Source organism: Danio aesculapii, chromosome 6 (assembly GCF_903798145.1).
Source record: "Danio aesculapii chromosome 6, fDanAes4.1, whole genome shotgun sequence".
Lineage (NCBI taxonomy): Eukaryota > Metazoa > Chordata > Actinopteri > Cypriniformes > Danionidae > Danio > Danio aesculapii.
In genome coordinates this window covers 24,007,157-24,026,394 of record NC_079440.1, presented here as the reverse complement: position 1 = coordinate 24,026,394, position 19,238 = coordinate 24,007,157, and positions in this window count along the sequence as shown.

Here is a 19,238-nt window from a genome sequence, read left to right as displayed (position 1 = left end):
ACTATTATCTTTAATGTAGTTGCATTGCTGTTACATTGAAATTACATCCCAGATAATATTTATCAATGTGATTCTTTGTATATTTCATGTACAGTGTGTATTTATAGTTTACATTTAAATGTACACATCACACATGTACGTAATACTGTATGTTCTTACAAACTTTTTATCTTGTATGTAATTACTCTGTAGTTACATTGTAATTATGTTGTGATACATCCAAGATAATATAATATAAATGTAAATGTTTCTTTGTATATTTCATGTACAGTATTTATCTATAGTTGTATACGTAAACATACATAGTACACATGCAATTACAAACTTTTATCTTAGATGTAATTACTGTGTCATTACATTGTAATTACATCCAAGATTTTATCTCTAAATCTAAATGTTTGTTTTTATATTTCATGTAAGGTGTTTTTGTATTTGTACGTAAATGTACACAGTATATATGTTATTACAAACTTTTATTTTGGATGTACTATGTCATTACATTATAATTACTACGTAATGGCATTGTAATTACATTATATTAACATTGTAATTACATCCATGATAGTATTGTAAATATGTTTGTGTATATTTCATGTATTGTCACCTTAGAATCATAAAGATCCATTTTTGTCAAAAATGTATAAGTTGTTTACATTTTAAGACTTTTTATTTAAAAAAAAAACAAAAGCCAATCAGCATTTCGAATGAACACATGAGGGAAAATCAGGCTTGTCATTTTGCCTGACTGCTCCACTGACACCAGAAAGAAACACAAAATCAGAGTCGACTAAATAATGCTGCACCACATAAAATTGAGACGAAACATGAAACTAAAAAAATGGGTATACATGTGATGATTGAGAAGCGTTTTTTGACATTGAAATGAAATATAAAATTTTACATTGTTGAAAAAGAAAGTTATTAAAAAAAAATCAGTGTTTATTAAACTCATTTGCTTATTGTCTGTTTTCTTTTAAAGTCTTCAAAATTGATATTAAGCCTTGAAAGGCAAATACTTAATTTAATTCATGGGGCATATAAGTCAATAAATATAATTCAATAATTCATATAAAATATATAATTCATATTTAATTACATAAAATTAAAAGCTGCACTGGACAAAATATTTAGCACAGGCTTGTATGCTTAATTTGAACAAAAAAAAATATATATATATTCATCCTAAAACATTAATTAAATGTTATAGAAAGCCCCCAAAAAACTTTTTCAAACATCAACAAATTGTTACAGCACCAATTAATTTTTTTAAATTAAATTAATGAGCAGACTGATTTTATTTCTCAAAAAATAATGCTTCAATTAATGATCTGCCAGATAGAACCTTATAATTCCAAGCAAAAAATAACTTTTTAGAATTAGAAGGTTCTATCTGCATTTGCACTGTTTTTTCCCCATTTTGCAGATTGAAGAGAATTTTAATAATTTACATTTAGAGTACGTTTAGAGTCTCTGTCATGTTAATGTATGAAAGAGAACTATTACACACATATTGTTTCTTATATGGAATGCATAAACTTTAAAGCTCAATATCTCAAAATCATTTAGAACTCAGACAGAACCTTACAATTCTTAGGGGACGAACTATTATATCATATTCATATATATATATATATATATATATATGTGTGTGTGTGTGTGTGTGTGTGTGTGTGTGTGTGTGTGTGTGTGTGTGTGTGTGAAGAGTTTAGACACAAAAACCTCTAAAAGCCATCAGATATTTTCTTCTGTGTGTAGGCTCAGAAATGTAACTTTTATAGTGACGAATAAGTTAGTTACATTGCCTTTAAAGTAAAATACATAACATAAACATAGGAGGTTGACAAAAATGGTCCTTTTAGGAGATAATTTCAGATGGCATTTAGAGGTTTTTGCATCTGAACTTTTCATATATATATATATATGTATATATATATATTCAAATACAGTTGAAGTCAGAATTATTTGCCTCCCTGAATTATTAGCCCCCCTGTTTATTTTTTCGCCCAATTTCTTTTTAACGGAGAGAAGATTTTTTTCAACACATTTCTAAACATAATAGTTTTAATAACTTATCTCTAATTACTGATTTATTTTATCTTTGCCATGATGACAGTAAATAATATTTGACTAGATATTTTTCAAGACACTTCTATACAGCTTAAAGTGACATTTAAAGGCTTAACTAGGTTAATAAGGCTAACTAGGCAGGTTAGGGTAATTAGGCAAGATATTGTATAACGATGGTTTGTCCTCTAGACTATCAAAACAAAAATAGGTTAAAGGGGCTAATAATTTTGTCCTTAAAATGGTGTATAAAATTCAAAACTGCTTTTATTTTAGACTTTTTACAGAAGATAAAATATTACCAGACATACTGTGATAATTCTGACTTCAACTATATATATATATATATATATATATATATATATATATATATATATATATATATATATATATATATATATATATATATATACATAAAATAACCTGGAATTGAAAATATCGTGTCATAACCTTAATAATTGTACAGACTTAATATATTATGTATCCTAATATAATTTGTTTTCTTAATTCATTCCAAGTAATACTGTTAAATTTTCTGTTCTTCCAACATTAACTGTCAATTTTACAGTGAATAAAAGTCAAGAGAAAACAGGTGAGTTTAATCAGGAAGAGTTGAGAGTCAAGGCAATATGAGCATTTTTCTCAAAGAAAGAGTCGGGCATCTTATCAGCCCACATTCCGAAGCAAATCCCGTAACCTCGCCGATAGTTTGAAGTTTTTGCTCCCTTTCACATTCTCACCCAGCGGCCCCTGCCCTGCAGGTCTAGTAGACCTAAATATAACTCACCCATTAAATTACAGCAACTCTAACACTGATCCCTCCTTAGTCCAGCTCTGGGAGTGCAGCCGACTCACCTCTCGCTATTTAACTCATCACTGCACTGAGTGCTAATACCCCTGAACCGCCATCCGTCTCACACCTGAATTCCTCCTCCCACCAAATAGAATGATCACCCCCTGCACCAAAACAAAGAGAACCTTCCTGGAAGTCTGTTTTGATACAGGTTACCATAGAAATGAATCAGTGTTGCTCTCTTCTGAGAGCTTGTTATGTGCCGTATCAGTGATGTGTTTTTTCCTCTGGCCCCAGTTCATCTGTCAAAGCGGCTTTTTCTCCTTCAAAATAATGATGGCGCGCAGAGCACAGGGCCCGGCTCAGGCAGCGGCTCATTTCAGGTGGCTCTGCACTGTGCAGCTTGCACTCCTCAGGGGTCTGCTGCCGTGGAAATGGCCCCTGACATGAACAGACACAAACAAGCACTCACTACAAGTGCTGCTGGGGCTTATTTAGCCTTAATCAATATGGCGGCTGGGTTGTGCCTGCTTGTTTTGCAGCACTAGTCAGGGGAGAAATGCTGTAACGATAAGGATAGAAAGCATGCATGTGTTTTGTCAAGATTATAGAGTGGTGGCATTCGACCAGGGGCCCGTGGCCCACTAGGGGGCCTTAGTGATCCTCTGTCAGGGGAATAACTTAAACTTATTTGAAACATCTTCCTATAATTCATTTATTGTGTGATTAATATGCTAAATTAAAAGTGTACATTGGGTTGCAACACCTTTTTCACACATACAGTATAGTAGCCCAAGCAATATTTCAGTGCTCTGTGCTTAAGTCAGCATCAAATAAAAATGTGCTACTCTTATTTTTAGTGTTTATTATAAATGATGTACCTGTGCATGTTATTTCCCCATAATCTTTAATCAACAGCCTTCCCTCTTCCCTCAAAACAAATTTACTTTTGCTCCCATATGGCTTTAAGGCAGGTCTTCCAGTGGTTGTAAGACAGAATAATCATAATCGTCATTAACAACATTATAAGCATTTAATAATTGTCAATTTTGTGATGGGTGTTTTGATGCTGGTAATAAGAATAACAGTAATAGTCTATAAATAGATTTAGGGGAAAAAAGTGTTGTAATTTGGACATATCTAAGTGGTCCTCTTGTGGGTGAACTTGACCATCAGTCACCTCATCTATGTTTCTTTCTTGATTTGCAGTAGGCAGTGGTTTGAACAAATATGGTACAATTCTGTCTTTAAAATGTATCTCCTCATTCTTCTAATCATTGCTCATCCCAAAACATTCTGCACCAAAGGGAGCCAATGAGATTCCGGTGGAGAGAAATATTTCACAACTGAGTGGAAACTGACATTCAATTTCTCCTCCATTTTGCATTTTTCAACAAACTAATTGTATTCCAAAAGAAAGATGCTCTACATTTTTTACCATTTCAGAAACCATTTCAATCGGATGTATGTCACGATAGGAGAAAGGACAATTTTAACTTCTGTTTGAGACCGACTTTAATTACAAACTGATCTGTGGCTTAAAACACCCAATCACTGCAGGGGTAATTAACACAAATACATTTCTATCAATAAAGCAAATCAGTGGAAATATTATTTTTAATATTGATGTACAAACAAAGTATGTCCATGCACAGACATGATTGCTGCTTCTAACACAAGTCACTGTCTGATGACAATGACATGCTTTTAGATCAGTGTCTTCACTTTCAGTTTCTTTTCTTGTTGTTGTCATTTTGTAAATAAAAAAAACTTTAATAAAAATTTTTTTTTAGAAACAAAATACAAAAAAATAAATAAATAAATAAATAAACACATATATATATATATATATATATATATATATATATATATATATATATATATATATATATATATATATATATATATATATATATATATATATATATATATATATTTTTTTTTTTTTTTTTTTTGCAATGGGTAAATCATTGTTTTTACCCATACAACACAGAGTATAATTTTGCTTATGATCAACCTAAGGAAATACTGTAATTAGTTACAGCTACATTTATATACCTTTATACATTTATATACATTTATAGATTTATTTATTTTCTTAAATTATTGTTTTGACTTGGTTGAAATTAAAAATGTAATTTCATAATTATTTTTAATTTACAATAATTAAATATTTATTTTGCCCACTCAAAAGTTTTTTATTTTTTTAATTTTTATTTTATAAATGTATTTTTTTTATTAAAGCAAATTGAATAAAACAAAAGATTATAATCAGAAACTTTGACACAAAAACTTCTCAATTTCATATGTGTGTAATGGTGGATCATTATATTGGTAACACTTTACAATAAGGTACAATGCACTTTATGTGTTCACAATGTAGAACACTTCTGGCGCTTATGAGGTGGAATACAAGTCAGATTAGGGACAGAATAGGTGGTATGGGTAGGTTTAATGGAAGCTGAAACTGTTTTTATTATTATTATTGTTATTATTTATTATTATTATTATTTCTATTGTTATTATTATTATTATTACCATTATTATTATTACTATTATTATTATTATTATTATTATCATCATCATTATTATTATTACTATTATTATTATTATTATTATCATTATTATTATTATTATTATTATTATTATTATTATTATTATTATTTTGTATTGCGATGCAGTTCCTGGAGAAATGGATATTAAATGACTAAAGCTTGATTTTCTACTGCAAGTTGATTGGATGTAGTTAAGTAGGCAGTTCATTCAGAAAGATCAGGAAAGGGGTTTGGGGAGAATTATTACAACCTAACCATTTCTGTTTGTTGTCAAATCTGACAGTTTGATCTGTGTAGTTAAATATGTTAGACATGCCCAATTCCTAAGATATACTTAATCTGACAATTTATCTGAAAAAAAAAAACAAAAAAAACAGAAAGTGAATTTACAGATTTCAATTAAAGAAGGGCAAACGTTTTTTTTTTTTTTTTTGCACAGATGAACTAGCAATGTGAGCTAACAATATCATATGGTTGGTTTTGATTTCATGGGTACTTTAAGGGTGGGTTAAGATGTAAGGGTTGGTCAACTGTGTAATTATAAATGTACTTAAAGAAATTATTTACAGGTGTAATTAAAAGCAGGTATTTAATCAAGCATAAGTGCAATGAAAAAAATATGTATTTACGCAATAAGTACACTGTAATGAATGACTAATTTCAGTGAAAGTACATATTAGTTAGGTCACTTAATATACTGTATGTATATATTAATATGTATATACACACAAATATTTTTTTTTTTTTTGGGGGGGGGGGGGGGGGGGGGGGGGGATTTTGAAAATACTTTTGGTAATTATTTGGTTCAAGTATGAGGCACAATCATTTTGTATGATGAACAGTCTGTAAATGTCCAAAAGCATTTCTCAGCCCACATCCCTCAACACTGCTCCATGGTAAAGCGGTCGAGAGTGGGGTCAGGGTTGAGTTTCCACAGAGCACACGTTGGGATGATAAGGAGGGTGCATGTCCTCCTCTGGGCTCCAAGGCAGGTGAGAGTGCTCCAGGCAGAGGCCTATGAGTGGAGACAGGTCTGTTACCATCCAACTCTCACTGTAGACCAGGAGCAGGTTTCCCCTGTGGATCCCTCCGGCCAAGCCTGCCCTACATCTTCCATCACACACTCCATTATAATTGAGCAGAGCCATGAGGTTTCCCAGAACGGAAGCTTTAAAAACCTATATTTCCTCTTTATCGTACAAGAACTTTACAATTCTACGATAGGCACTAAATGTGCCCAAAGCACTGGGATTTATTTCAAGCAACAGTTTTCAAAGAACCAGTTCTTAAAAAAAATACACAAAGACTGTTCAGAAAAGAACAGTGGATGCAGATGTGATGAGTTTCTTGGTTAATTTGTTATGATTCCTCCTGCCCTGATACTCACACGCAGCCACTTGATCCTCACTTCAGCTCCTTTAGAGGGAAAATTATGAGATGATGGGATTCATAACAGAGATAAATAAGGAGGAATAGAGCATGCCCTGCTCTCCACAGTGGCTGTGCTAATTGGCGCAGTATGCTGGTTTGATGTGGTGAGAGAACGTCTGGGGCAGGGCACGCGAATGACCTGAAGAGGCAACCAATTGAGAACTTACCCATCTCTATCTCTCTCTTTCTCTCTCCCCGTCTCCTTAGCCATCGTTCTGTGGCTCCCTGCGCCTTTGTTGGTCTTGTGAAGTCAAGGTCTTCTCACCTGTCTTAATGATTTCTCTTGCCGTTACAAGGAAATTAATTAATATTCCAGCAAGCAAACACTTACTGGCTCATTAATCAATAAGTGTCAGTTTCTGCCCATGATAAAAAAATGTACTTTGCAGCATAATTAATTTTCCTTCTTCTCTAGTCTGGAGTGTCCATAGCTCCAACACTTGACATTCTGCCTTTTGTGTTGAAATAGTCAGATCCTACTCTGTGCCATTACATTAGATCAAAACATACAGTATCCTACTACCTTACAAAGAGTTTTCAGTCATCTTGTTTGTGTTTGTGTGTATGTTTCCCCCCATTACAAGATAAGTGAAAACTCCACCCTATAAATCAAGTTATATTATAATATCAAGTTATGTTATAAATCAAGTCAATCATTCATTTGTGTTGAGGAAAGTACAGATTTCTAAGATTAAACACTAAATGCCATCTATAGTGGAGATTTAAATTGAAGTCGCATTTTTAAATCATATTTTGTGAGTTAAATATATTGCAAAGTTTAAAATGAATGAATTTATAGAAAGAAAGAAAGAAAGAAAGAAAGAAAGAAAGAAAGAAAGAAAGAAAGATTTAGAGAAAACTTTAGCTACCTCCTATGCTATTCTTTCAGCTGGTGGTGATTTCCTTTTCCAGTTTTCACTGACTCCAGTAATAAGTAAGTCTTTTAGTAAGAATCTGTCTTGGTATACAGTGTCTCAGTATTTAATAATTTGGACTGAGTGCCCACTTGGCACTTAATAAATCTTTGCGAAGTAGGATGATGTGAACAGAAGAGTCCAAAGTTCATTTGAAAGCAAGGTTAATTAATTTTGTTCACAGGGTAAACATTATAGCTACTTTTTCACTATTGTGCTGAAACACCTATGAATGGACAAGTACAGTTACAGTCATTACTATGAGCCTGGAATGGCATAGCACTCGCTATTAGTTTTACTCGATCTTAGTGCGGCATTTGACACTATTGACCACAATATCCTCATAAATCGCTTAAACTCTACAGGTGTCCAGAGACAGGCTCTACAATGATTTAAGTCATACTTAGCTGACCGTTACCAGTTTGTGAATATTAATGGACAGTCTTCACAAGTCAGCCCAGTAAAGTATAGGGTGCCTCATGGATCAGTTTTAGGCCCTTTGCTGTTTACAATATACACTGTACATTATACATTGTACAATATACAATATGCATTATTAGAAGACATGGGATCAGTTTTCACTGCTACGCAGATGATATGCAGTTGTATATTTCAACTAAACCTGATGAGATGTCTAAACTGTCTAAGCTAACTGAGTTAATTATTGATGTTAAACGCATGCTATGTTTTCTGTTTTCACAAGTTTGGAGACGTAACATAAATTCCGCTTTTAAATAATAGGTCACCTATAGCTTTCGTCATGAGCCACGGCTGTGTTCAAAATGACATCAATGTTTTTAAAGTGCACTGCAAAGGGAACACGATTGTAAACATGAAGATCACAAAAATTGAACTGTAAAAATGCTTTGAAAGCAACTTACACCTAAGAGTGATGACATTAATTCTTTTTTTTTTTTTTATCATTCCAAGTTTAAATGTTAGAATGTTCTAAACGAATAGGGCATAGTGGGGATAACTGGGAATAGAACTATGTTTGTAACTACAGCTCCAAAGGTGTAGTTGCAAGCATAGAAGTTTGCGATGCAGTTTGTTAATGTTCGTTGGAACGATCTATTTGGGAAATGCCAAATCAACGAACTATGTTTGTAAGAAGACAACTTGCAATCTTACTTGGCTAACGATGGTTTTTTTAACCCTGGTCCTGGACCTGCCATTGGACCTGCCATTTTTTGTTCAAATGTAAATAAAAGCTGAGAAATATTTTTTCCACAATGATGCCTCTTGTACACTTTCTTATTGTCTTTTGGAAAAAGGCTTTGTCATTTCTGGAGAGAGTGTATGGGTGTTTCTCAGAGTTGTGGCTGGAAGGTCAATCACTGCGTAAAGCATATGCCAGAATAATTGCCAGTTCATTCCGCTGTGGGACCCCCTAAAAAATCAGGGAAAAAGCCGAAGGTGAGTGAGTGATTATTTTGTTAGTCAGTTCTATGCAAACTTGTTCCATTAATATGTGTACCAGTTTGGCTAAAAATCTCAGTCAATTAAAGAGGTTCTTGAGTAATTTGTAATGTTAATTAAGTTACATTAGTTAAAGTATGTAAATAAAAACAACAGCAACAACAGCAATGATAATAAATATTATTTTCAATCATTATTCAGACCTCCTCTAAAAATCTCTGAAAAATGTGATGACAATCATTAGCTGATGTCTTGCATTATTTGATTTGTTGTATAATGCTGTGACCAGAAGACCAACGGTGAGCATAAACTGATGATACTTAAATGGTTAGATCTACAAAGAAAATTACACACATCTAAACTAAGGCTTGTGGCTGGAAGGGCATCTGCCACATAAAACATATGCATAATTGGTGGTTCATTCTTCTGTGGTCGAAGTCAAAGGAAAGTGAGTGAGTAGTAATGTCTCAAAAATGTTTGTTTCTAATAATGAACTACAAAATAATGTTTGGGGTGTAAATGTCTGCAGTTTACAGTACATTGTATAGTAAAACATACACATTTTGTCAAGCTCAGACCTTTTTCTACTTGTTTTATTTCGATGTCAAATTTAATTTCTTAATAAACAATTCATTTTATCAGAACACTTATTTTTCACTTTAACAAAATGACAAAGATAACATTTAAAGCAGCAAAGAATAGGTTAAGCAAGTGTGAATAATGTAATCTTCTTTGTTACATTTGATTCTTATATTGGCTGAGCCATTATACAATTTTTATCTCCATATAATGGTCCACATATCTAAGCTAAACTTTCCAGAAGGAATGGCATTTATCCACCTCCTCACTCTACAAATAATCACGTGAGCTCCAATGAACCCGGCCTAGCCAGGCCTCGTACTGTGCACTGACCTACTCCTACAGTCAACTCAGGAGTATAAAAGAACATTGGAATATTTGATTTCCAGTCAGGTGGCCAAGCACTACTTACACTGTCCTTCAATAATGATTACTCAACGTACGCCCCCGGGACCCCTCCTCCAGCCCCTCACATCTCCAGCACAGATGTGCAGAGATTGCCACAAACAGTGCCCTCAACTGTGATAGATTTTCACAAACAGCCTTCCTGGTGTTTGGCTAAGCACTGTTTGGGCAGATGTCAAGAAGCATAATTTCATTGGAAAGTTCAACCCATACCTGCTGCCGACTGGGTTACTGAGCAGTGTTAGCACCCTGGGGTGAAGCAGGGCTCTGAGGCTGGCACTGAGCTCTTCTCAGTAATGAGCAGCCAGTTCTGACCACCACTCACACTTTTAACTATACCCATGGTTTGCTTAGGCAAAACTCACAATGTATTGCTCAACAGAACAAGCCAAGGAGTATCTGTCTAAGTTCTCTTACAGCAGTGAACTGTAACCTATATTATATTTTCTGCAAGTGCTTTTATTTAGGAAATCTCCTGCAATATGTGTAAATACTGTATATATAAAATCAATTCAATCTACCCCCTTTTTCTGAACCTGATACACTAGTTCATTTACTTTTTAAAACATACATTTTTTTCTGGCATCCACACTGTTTTGAAGTTGTCAGACAGATTTTTTGAAATGCTGAAGTTTTGCTTACTTTTTGTGGTTTTTATTGTGAGTGTACACAAACAAAGGAAAAATTACAATTTCAAACAATGAGTACATTTACACGGACACCAATAATCCGATTTTAATATGATGAAGACAATACTCTGATCAAGAGTCGACCATGTAAACAGTGATTTTTGAATAATTTAATCCGAATAAAGTTATAATCAAACTAAACAGAAATCGGATTAAGGCATCTGGAGTATGCCGGTTTTAGTCGCATTATTGAAGTGCAGTACAGACTTGTAAACACCCTAATCAAACTACTACCCTTGTATAGGATTTTCACCACATTTTGTGACATGAAAGTCTATACACACATGGCTGTTTGACTATTCTCTACACCTACTGAGTCAGTGAAGGACCACAGACACCTGCATCTCGAAATGTGGAGGGTTTTTTTCCATACGGTGTGTTGCATTGAATTCCTTTAAAACAACACTTTTCCAGCAGTTCATACTCACATCCAATATCTCATTTGTCATGAGGGCATGCATGTTCCTGAATGAAAGTGAAAGTGCCAAACTGCAGTTAAAGCCGACAAATTAAAAATGAAACACCCAAAATTACATGAAACTCTGGAGGAAATGTGGATACCGTGGTGACGCAGTGAAGGCAATCAAATTTGGTGCTATAACATGTAAAATGGGACAATGAAAGGAACATTTAAAAAACAACTTATGTAAACACCTCAATCTTATTATTGTCTTATTCAGATTAAGGCAAATAATTGGATTACTAATGTCTATGTAAACATAGTAGCTGTTTTCCATCCAAAAATGTTTACTAACTTTATGTACAAAACTGGATTATCGCATTAAAGATGTGCAAATAAAGCCATTCAACGAGTCAAAGTGAACAAAATAGTAATTTCCTGATTATCTGGTGACAAATATTAACAGTAAAAACTGAATTTTCTGCGGTAGGAGAAGCTGCGTGAATCTTTTCTTCATTTAATAAATGTATTGTGCCTTAGAAGACAATCCCGCCACGCAGTGAACGCGCAGTGACGTTTGAAGGAGCGAGACACGGAGCAGAGGCTCTTAATTCTGGAGGTTATTAATAATATAATAACACCAATACTGAGATGGTTAAGGTGTTTTAGAATGACCAAAACAACTTTTCAGATGTTTTACAGTGTGCTCAGCCTGCTGGTTTGTCCATTTGCACACATTACTATCATCACATGATCTCTTATAACAAAATCACATGACCTTTTTTAAAGAGTATACTGGAATTTGTTTGGTAAAAATGTTTCCATCGCAGTTTATGTGCATCTTTTCTTATCGAATAAAAAGTTTATCCTATACTCAGCATGCGCTTATATTTTTATGCACATTTTCAAAATGTATGCGCATCTTGCAGTTTCCATCAACCATTTTTTTAATGCGAATATCCAAAATGTGCATAAAAATAGGTGGATGGAAACGTAGCTAGTGTCTTCCTCTTATCTCTTCTGCTCTTATCTTATTCTGAAGTAAGTGTACATGAAGAATCTTTCATGTACACAATCGCTAACATCGCTGCATCCAATCAAAGAAACGTAGATACATTCGACATTTGAAAGTTACACTGCATAATTTCACAGGTCTACAGTGCGGTCTACACATGTCTGCATTGCACCGACCCATTGTACTGCCAGTCTATAATGTTTAAATGGATACTGGAACATGAGTAAACTACAAAGCCTTGTTTCCATAAAAAATATTTACATTATTAACATTTGTTTGCCATACTATTATATGCACAAATATTATAGTGTTATATGCACAATATTCAAAATTGCAATAAAAGAGAAATGGCTGTTTAGCTTAAAATATGGCTAGACATGTATATGTTTACAAGTTGTTTATAATAAATGCCATTATAATTTGTGTTTGATTCATACTTTTTAATGTGTAATTTTAGATTTTTATCTTAATCTCTTCTGAATACTGATAAAATGTAAAGATTTGCTGCCAACTTAAACATGATTTGTGTCCTCTTAATAAAATGTGCAGTATGTTACTTATACAAATATGGTAGTATTTAATTTTATAGTCCTATTTTGCTTGAGCTTGATGTATTATTATAGTTATTACATAAACTGGGTAGCAACTAGGTACCCCTGAACCTAACTGCAACCCATCTAGTTACCATATACTATACTACCTTTACTTTTGTAGGTAAGTATATTATTAGTACCTGTAAGTACAAAGCGGTTTTGATTGTCAACAACAGCCTGAACTAAACTGTTCCAAGCCTCATCTACAACTTCAGTGTTTTAGAGTAAAAGTAGACATTGTTCACAGGCTGACATTATGCAAATCTCTTAGAAGCCTTCAAAGGTTTGTGCAGGAAGTAAGTCTGGAATTACTGACAATTTATTTCAGGCAGTTCAGAAATCTGTATTAGTTTCTATTGGAGGACAATAAATTGACCATGCACTTTGATCTTTGACACTTTGCAGACCTTTTACATTTACAAGCATCTCTATATGTACATGAAAGCTATACAAAAAAATGCTTAAATTAGCCTTTCAGTACAAATTATTTTGAACAAATTGTTGAAATATATTGTTTTCTCATCATTCCTTGCAAAAACAAATTCTTTGCTCAAGGGGAAAAGGCCCACAGGCTACTTTCCTACTGGATGAAACCAGCTAGTTGTAATCCAATGCTAACACAAGATCTTTCAGTTGTACTTCTTTAGTAAACAACAAGTAAGGCTAGAATAATTTAAATACTTTCCCTCAGCAATAACAAGGCAAATTAGCTTTAGAGTTCACGAACAGTATATGTATTTCTCGTAAAAATTTAATGACGCTCTTGAATTCTATGGACATTAATAACGCTCACTATTAACATCTCTGCACCCTTTCTCTTGTATGTAGCATGCTGAGCCTCCTCATAAAAGGAAACAAATGTAATTTAGTGCTACGCATCAAATATTAAAACTGTTTCTGTAAAATAAATAAGTAGAAAGACCAATATACAAATTTACAAAACACAGACATGGCATGGAATTGAAAATAAATGAGGGTTCATCTGACATACTTAAAAAATGATGTACAATGAGGCAAAAACTGCTCGGGGATATTTTTGATCAAATTATTAATGAGTATTTATCTATTATTAATGAGGCCGAGTGTTAACTATTTATCTGAAATGAATGCATACAGCACTGGTTTCCATAGCTCAGCACTAATGCTGTTTTTCTTTCGGAATAAGTAGCCGTCAGCTGTTATATGGAGGCTGGAGTTCTGCTGCTCATGAGTGTGTAAATGTCAATATCTCAAAAGGTGATTTTACGGTTCATTCAAGCACTGATAAGAAATCATTAGACTTTTTAAGGTTATCGACAGCTTCCAAGAGGCATTTAATGCATAAAAAAGCATTTTTTTGCAGTTCGTTAGTTTTTGTGCATCTTAAATTGACTCGTCAGGACACTTTTTGCACGGGTCAGCAAGCACACCACAGCGAAACCACATGACTATTTAATGGCCGTGCCTGAGTTAATATCCTGCTTTTCATTTGTATGTGCTCCTCGACTGCTAAGAAAAGTTTGCGTTTTGTTTTTTGAAACATAACGCAGAACCAGTGACGTGAAGTGAACCCAGACGTGGGTGAAAATGCTAAGAAGTGTTGTTAAAAACATAATAAATCTATTAGGACTGGGGATAAAATTTGCCTTGTCTGTCGCAATGCGCTTTTGACGGCCTAGATCTACCTTTTACAATTTAAAAACCGATGCATTAAAGCATTTAACCCCATGCTTCTTCGCGTGACACTCATCAGATGGGGTTTTTAGGGTAAAAGCTGTTTCTGGAGGGCACACTTTGTACAATTCTTCCCCCTGTCCCTCCATCCTCCCTCTCTCGCCCCCCAGTCCTGACATCCTTCGTCTGAAATGCACTATGTGTTAACACTACAGAGGCGAGAGGAGTCGAAGAAAAAAATAATCCTGCAGGTACCCTATGGGCACCTTTCAAATTAAGCGTCTGGCTGCTGTGTCTTATGTGCAGTTTTGAAACATTAACAAGACCTTTGAGAAAAGGGAATGGGGAGAGAGAAGAGTGTAGAACATAGCATGACAGTCTTTAATGATTTATTAAACAGATACAAATTATTTTGGCCCTGGACTCTACTGTTTGGTGGAAGTCAATGAGAAGGCAAGTCAGGGCATGCCATGGGCATTCAGCAGGGCTGAGAGAGGCATTGTGTTTTAAAGAAAGAGAAAAGGAGCTCAGGAGATTGCAGGAGAAAGATGAGGTTGACAGACTGAGACCCAGAAAGATTTACTTCCTTCAGCATACATATATCTCACCGGCTGACATTTAAACTTTAGGGTTATGCTTCTGTCCTCTAGTGCTATATTCCGAAAGATTTACAAAGATGAATCAAAGAGAATTTATATAGGACATTTACACTTTGAAAAAAAAAAGTGAGATCCATAAGTCACATTGCGGTAATGTAAAATAGGCCCTTGACAGCCTTACTAAAAGCTAAAGTTTACAACCATTATATATTTAGCTCCCCTTACTTCACAAAATATTATTTAGATATAACTATATTTGCAACAGAAAAAAGACTGAAAAATGTAGTAATGTATAAAGCAAACAGAAATAGTAATATCATGAATTATAAACAAAATTTATCATAAAATACTAAGAGCCCTGTGTGAAATGTGCTGTACAAATACTCACATGCCTTTCTCATTCAACACAAATCTAAATGTCTATACACTTTGTGCATGCATTGCTTGATGTTTCTGTTTTATGCAATGAGATTTGAATGCATTTTAATTCAGAAAAATGCATATCAGATCATATTTAATTATCAATGTTCTTATCACAGTTTTTCTTACATATACATTTTGATATGTTTGCTTGTTTCCCCTCATTTACATATATATTTTACTGAAATCTAACACTTATTTTAAGTTGATCTTTAAATAGCATGTGTATTGTATGGGTTACTTACAGTTTGAACCCAAAATTGACCGATCTGTCAGATGAAAAAGAATCAAAGTCAAAGATTCAAATAAATAAAGTTTACTGAAGATACTTTGCAGTTTCATCAGCAGAAGCCAGCTTCAACACTCCACCGCTCTGCTTACAATCTCAAAAACATCAACAATTATACTCTTACATAATGTCATTAACAGCATCATACTGTACATACGGTATAGGTGTTTTAACCTGATTGATTAAAGCACAGATTGACTTGGAAATTTTTCACATGGGTGCATGCGGACTACTCTGAACGATATCTCAATATCTCAAGCGTATAAACATCAGACATCCACTAAGCTGTTCAAAGCTGACCTCAGACCTGTGAAAGGATCCACAATTGAATAGAACGCACACACACACACACAAAGTACAATCTGTTTCTTACCCAAGGCTGGGTGTACTCTCAGCCATCTTTGTCAAAAAAAGGGGTATAATCTACATTCAGACTGCTATATTCTCACTACACAAAGTCTATATTGAATAAAAATAACTTGAAACAAAATTAAAACGTAATAATAATATCAAAATGACTTTAGACAGTATTAACACTTAGCAATACAAATAGGAATTGGCCTGGGAATTGACCTCTGACCTGGTTTGGTGGCACCTGAAATTGAAGTTCCCATTAGTCAAAATCATTCAAGATACTGATTCAAATAATCATAATAATAAAGTAATGAGAAAAAGGATAAACGTTGATCCTTACATAAGACAGATTGGAAGACAGAAATCCGAATCCATCAGTATTTTATATTTTAATTATTTTGTTTATTCATAATTATTTGTTTAATTGCAACAGTCTTCATTTTAAAACCCATCCCTACCAAAATACTTAGTTGAAAGTGTTTTGTTTTCCTTTTACATGATACTTGGTTTGACATCTTATTTTAGAATGCTGTTTGTGCATTTTAAACTTACACTTTGTGGCCTCTTTTCTGTCAATAATCCAAAAAAGTCCTGTCTTTGAATTGAAACTCATCATTTACTCTCAGCAGAAATGCTCTCTCAAGGTTTTTCATTAGTCTTTGTCAGTCAGAAAGATTTCTCTAGAAACGCTGCATCTCAGGGCCTTTTGCTGCAACTGAATTTTCATTAATTTGTTGAAGAAAGGCAAGTCGATTTGCTGAACTCTCTTGGACTCATTGGTAAATCTTACCACCAGTTTAGCGTGGATGACCACTTGAGATCTACTGAGGCCGGACGCTTCGGCAGCGTTAAATATTTTTCTTTGAAATGAATAAGTGCACTTTAAGCTCTCTGTGGTATGTTAACCCCAGTAAGCACTTTTCAAAGCGCTGATGATGGACGAAAGGTTCTGAATAATTTGTATATCTAATTTGCACTGATGGAGTAATGGAGATGTTCACTCACTGCATGGATAAGACACGTTTCCGATGTCAGCCCTAGATTTCTAGTGACGTGTGACCTTGATAGAAAGATAGCTCTGAAGTTCTGTTTTATCAATAGCAGCAAACTATTTGGGTCTTTATGGCTCAGTTTAATATAAAAAACAATCAACTGAACTTAATAAGTTGATAGCAAGGTTACTTTAGTAAATGAAAACTAAAAATATTGGTCAAAAAAACATTTGCATTAACTGAAATGAATTTATAAAAATCACAAGTGAAAAACTAAAACTGAATGAAACTGACAGCCACTGAAAAAAACTAAATAAATTAAAATATTTAGAAAAATGCCTCTTAGCTTTCAGAATAAATAAGGATTCATTCTGTGGCAGAAAATCTGACCTGAAGTACCTTTTGAGGGCAACACATCAGTCAAGCCCATAGTTAGGTAGAGATATTGGGCCCTTTCAAACACTCGGCGCAATAAGGCGCTGCTTTGTGAACGCATGAGTGTCTTCAAAGAAGGTGTGTTAGGGCATATTGTTGGCACATTGCTATTTTGAGAAACTGAAATAGACTGCACCAATGACCAAGTAAAAGCTGGTCTAAAGTCCAGCACAGAGCGTGTTAGTTATGCGCTTATGCAGGTACAAATGCTTAATACGCACAGGATGTACAACAATACAGAAATATATTTACATATGAAAAAAAGAAAATAAAGGATTAAAATGTTACAAAAAATATTATTTACTAAATAAAAAAAAACACTACCTCCATACTTTCTTCATGTACGGGGGGCTTTTTTTAGTTTATTCATGACAATTTGTATTTTTATTATAATGTTATTATCAGTATTATTTATTATATGCATTTTTATATTTGTTTTATTAAAGTCAAGTTTATATTTGTCTATTTGTTGGGTTTTGTAGACATGCATCACCATATGGGGCGTAAGAATAGGACGTGTGTTTGGATATAACTGTTTTTTTAAATCACACCAATATTGTTGTTCATTTATTCATTCGCTGGAAATTAGAACTGAATTTAGAAATAGTTTTACAACAAATCGTTGTGCTCAACAAACAAAATTAAATACTGTATGTAGGTTAATGGATGTCTTCAGTGGAGTGCGTATAACACTGTTTCATTACTTGGTGAAAGTAAAGGAGTAAAGCAAAGAATAAAAGTAAAGAGAAAGTAAAGTGGCCGAATGGAGGAAGCTCGTTCTTTATCCATACGCAAATGATGTGTTAAACTGTTGTTTGCTAGTGAAGCATTCCGTCTGTCTGTTCAGTTTTTCCTCTTACAAAGTCCACCATGTAAATAGCAGATGCACCATGGCGCTACGCAACTGCATAGGTCTCAAACTCGATTCCTGGTGGGCTGCAGCTCTGCACAAATTTGCTCCAACCCTAATCAAACACAGCTGATGCAACTAATCAAGGTGTTCATAACTACTATAGATTATTAGCAGGTGTGAGTTGGAGCTGGTTGGAGCTAAACTATGCAGAGCTGTGGCCCTCCACGAATTGAGTTTGAGACCCTTGCTAAAAAGGGAATGGGAAATGAGACTCTGATTGGTTTAATGCACGTTATGCTCAAAACACACCCATAATCGATTAAGAGAACAAGCACAACCCTGTTAGACCATGAACAGCGGCACAAAGCCCTTTTTTCCATCCTTAAAATAGCAAAAGATGGACATGCCTTTAATGCTTTTACTCTATGTTCTTTAGACTTTGCGCTGAGATCATTAAAATAGAGCTCAATCTGTTTACATTTTTTTGTATATGTTTTTAAATGTTTTTAAAAATTTTACATATAAACATGACAACACAAAACATGTTCAAACTTTGCTTCATTTGCCAAAAAACATAATCTATATTCATGTTTAACTACATACTTATCTTTATTATACTTATCTACTTATCTTTAATATGAGGATTTTTCTTAATTTGTCATAATGGTTTACTTTTATTAATTTAGGTTGCATTTGTGTGATTTTGTGTTTGTTTAAACAATTGTTTTATTTTTATTTTTTATTACTGAGCAGTTCCATGCAAGTTATTTAAGCTTTCTAAACATT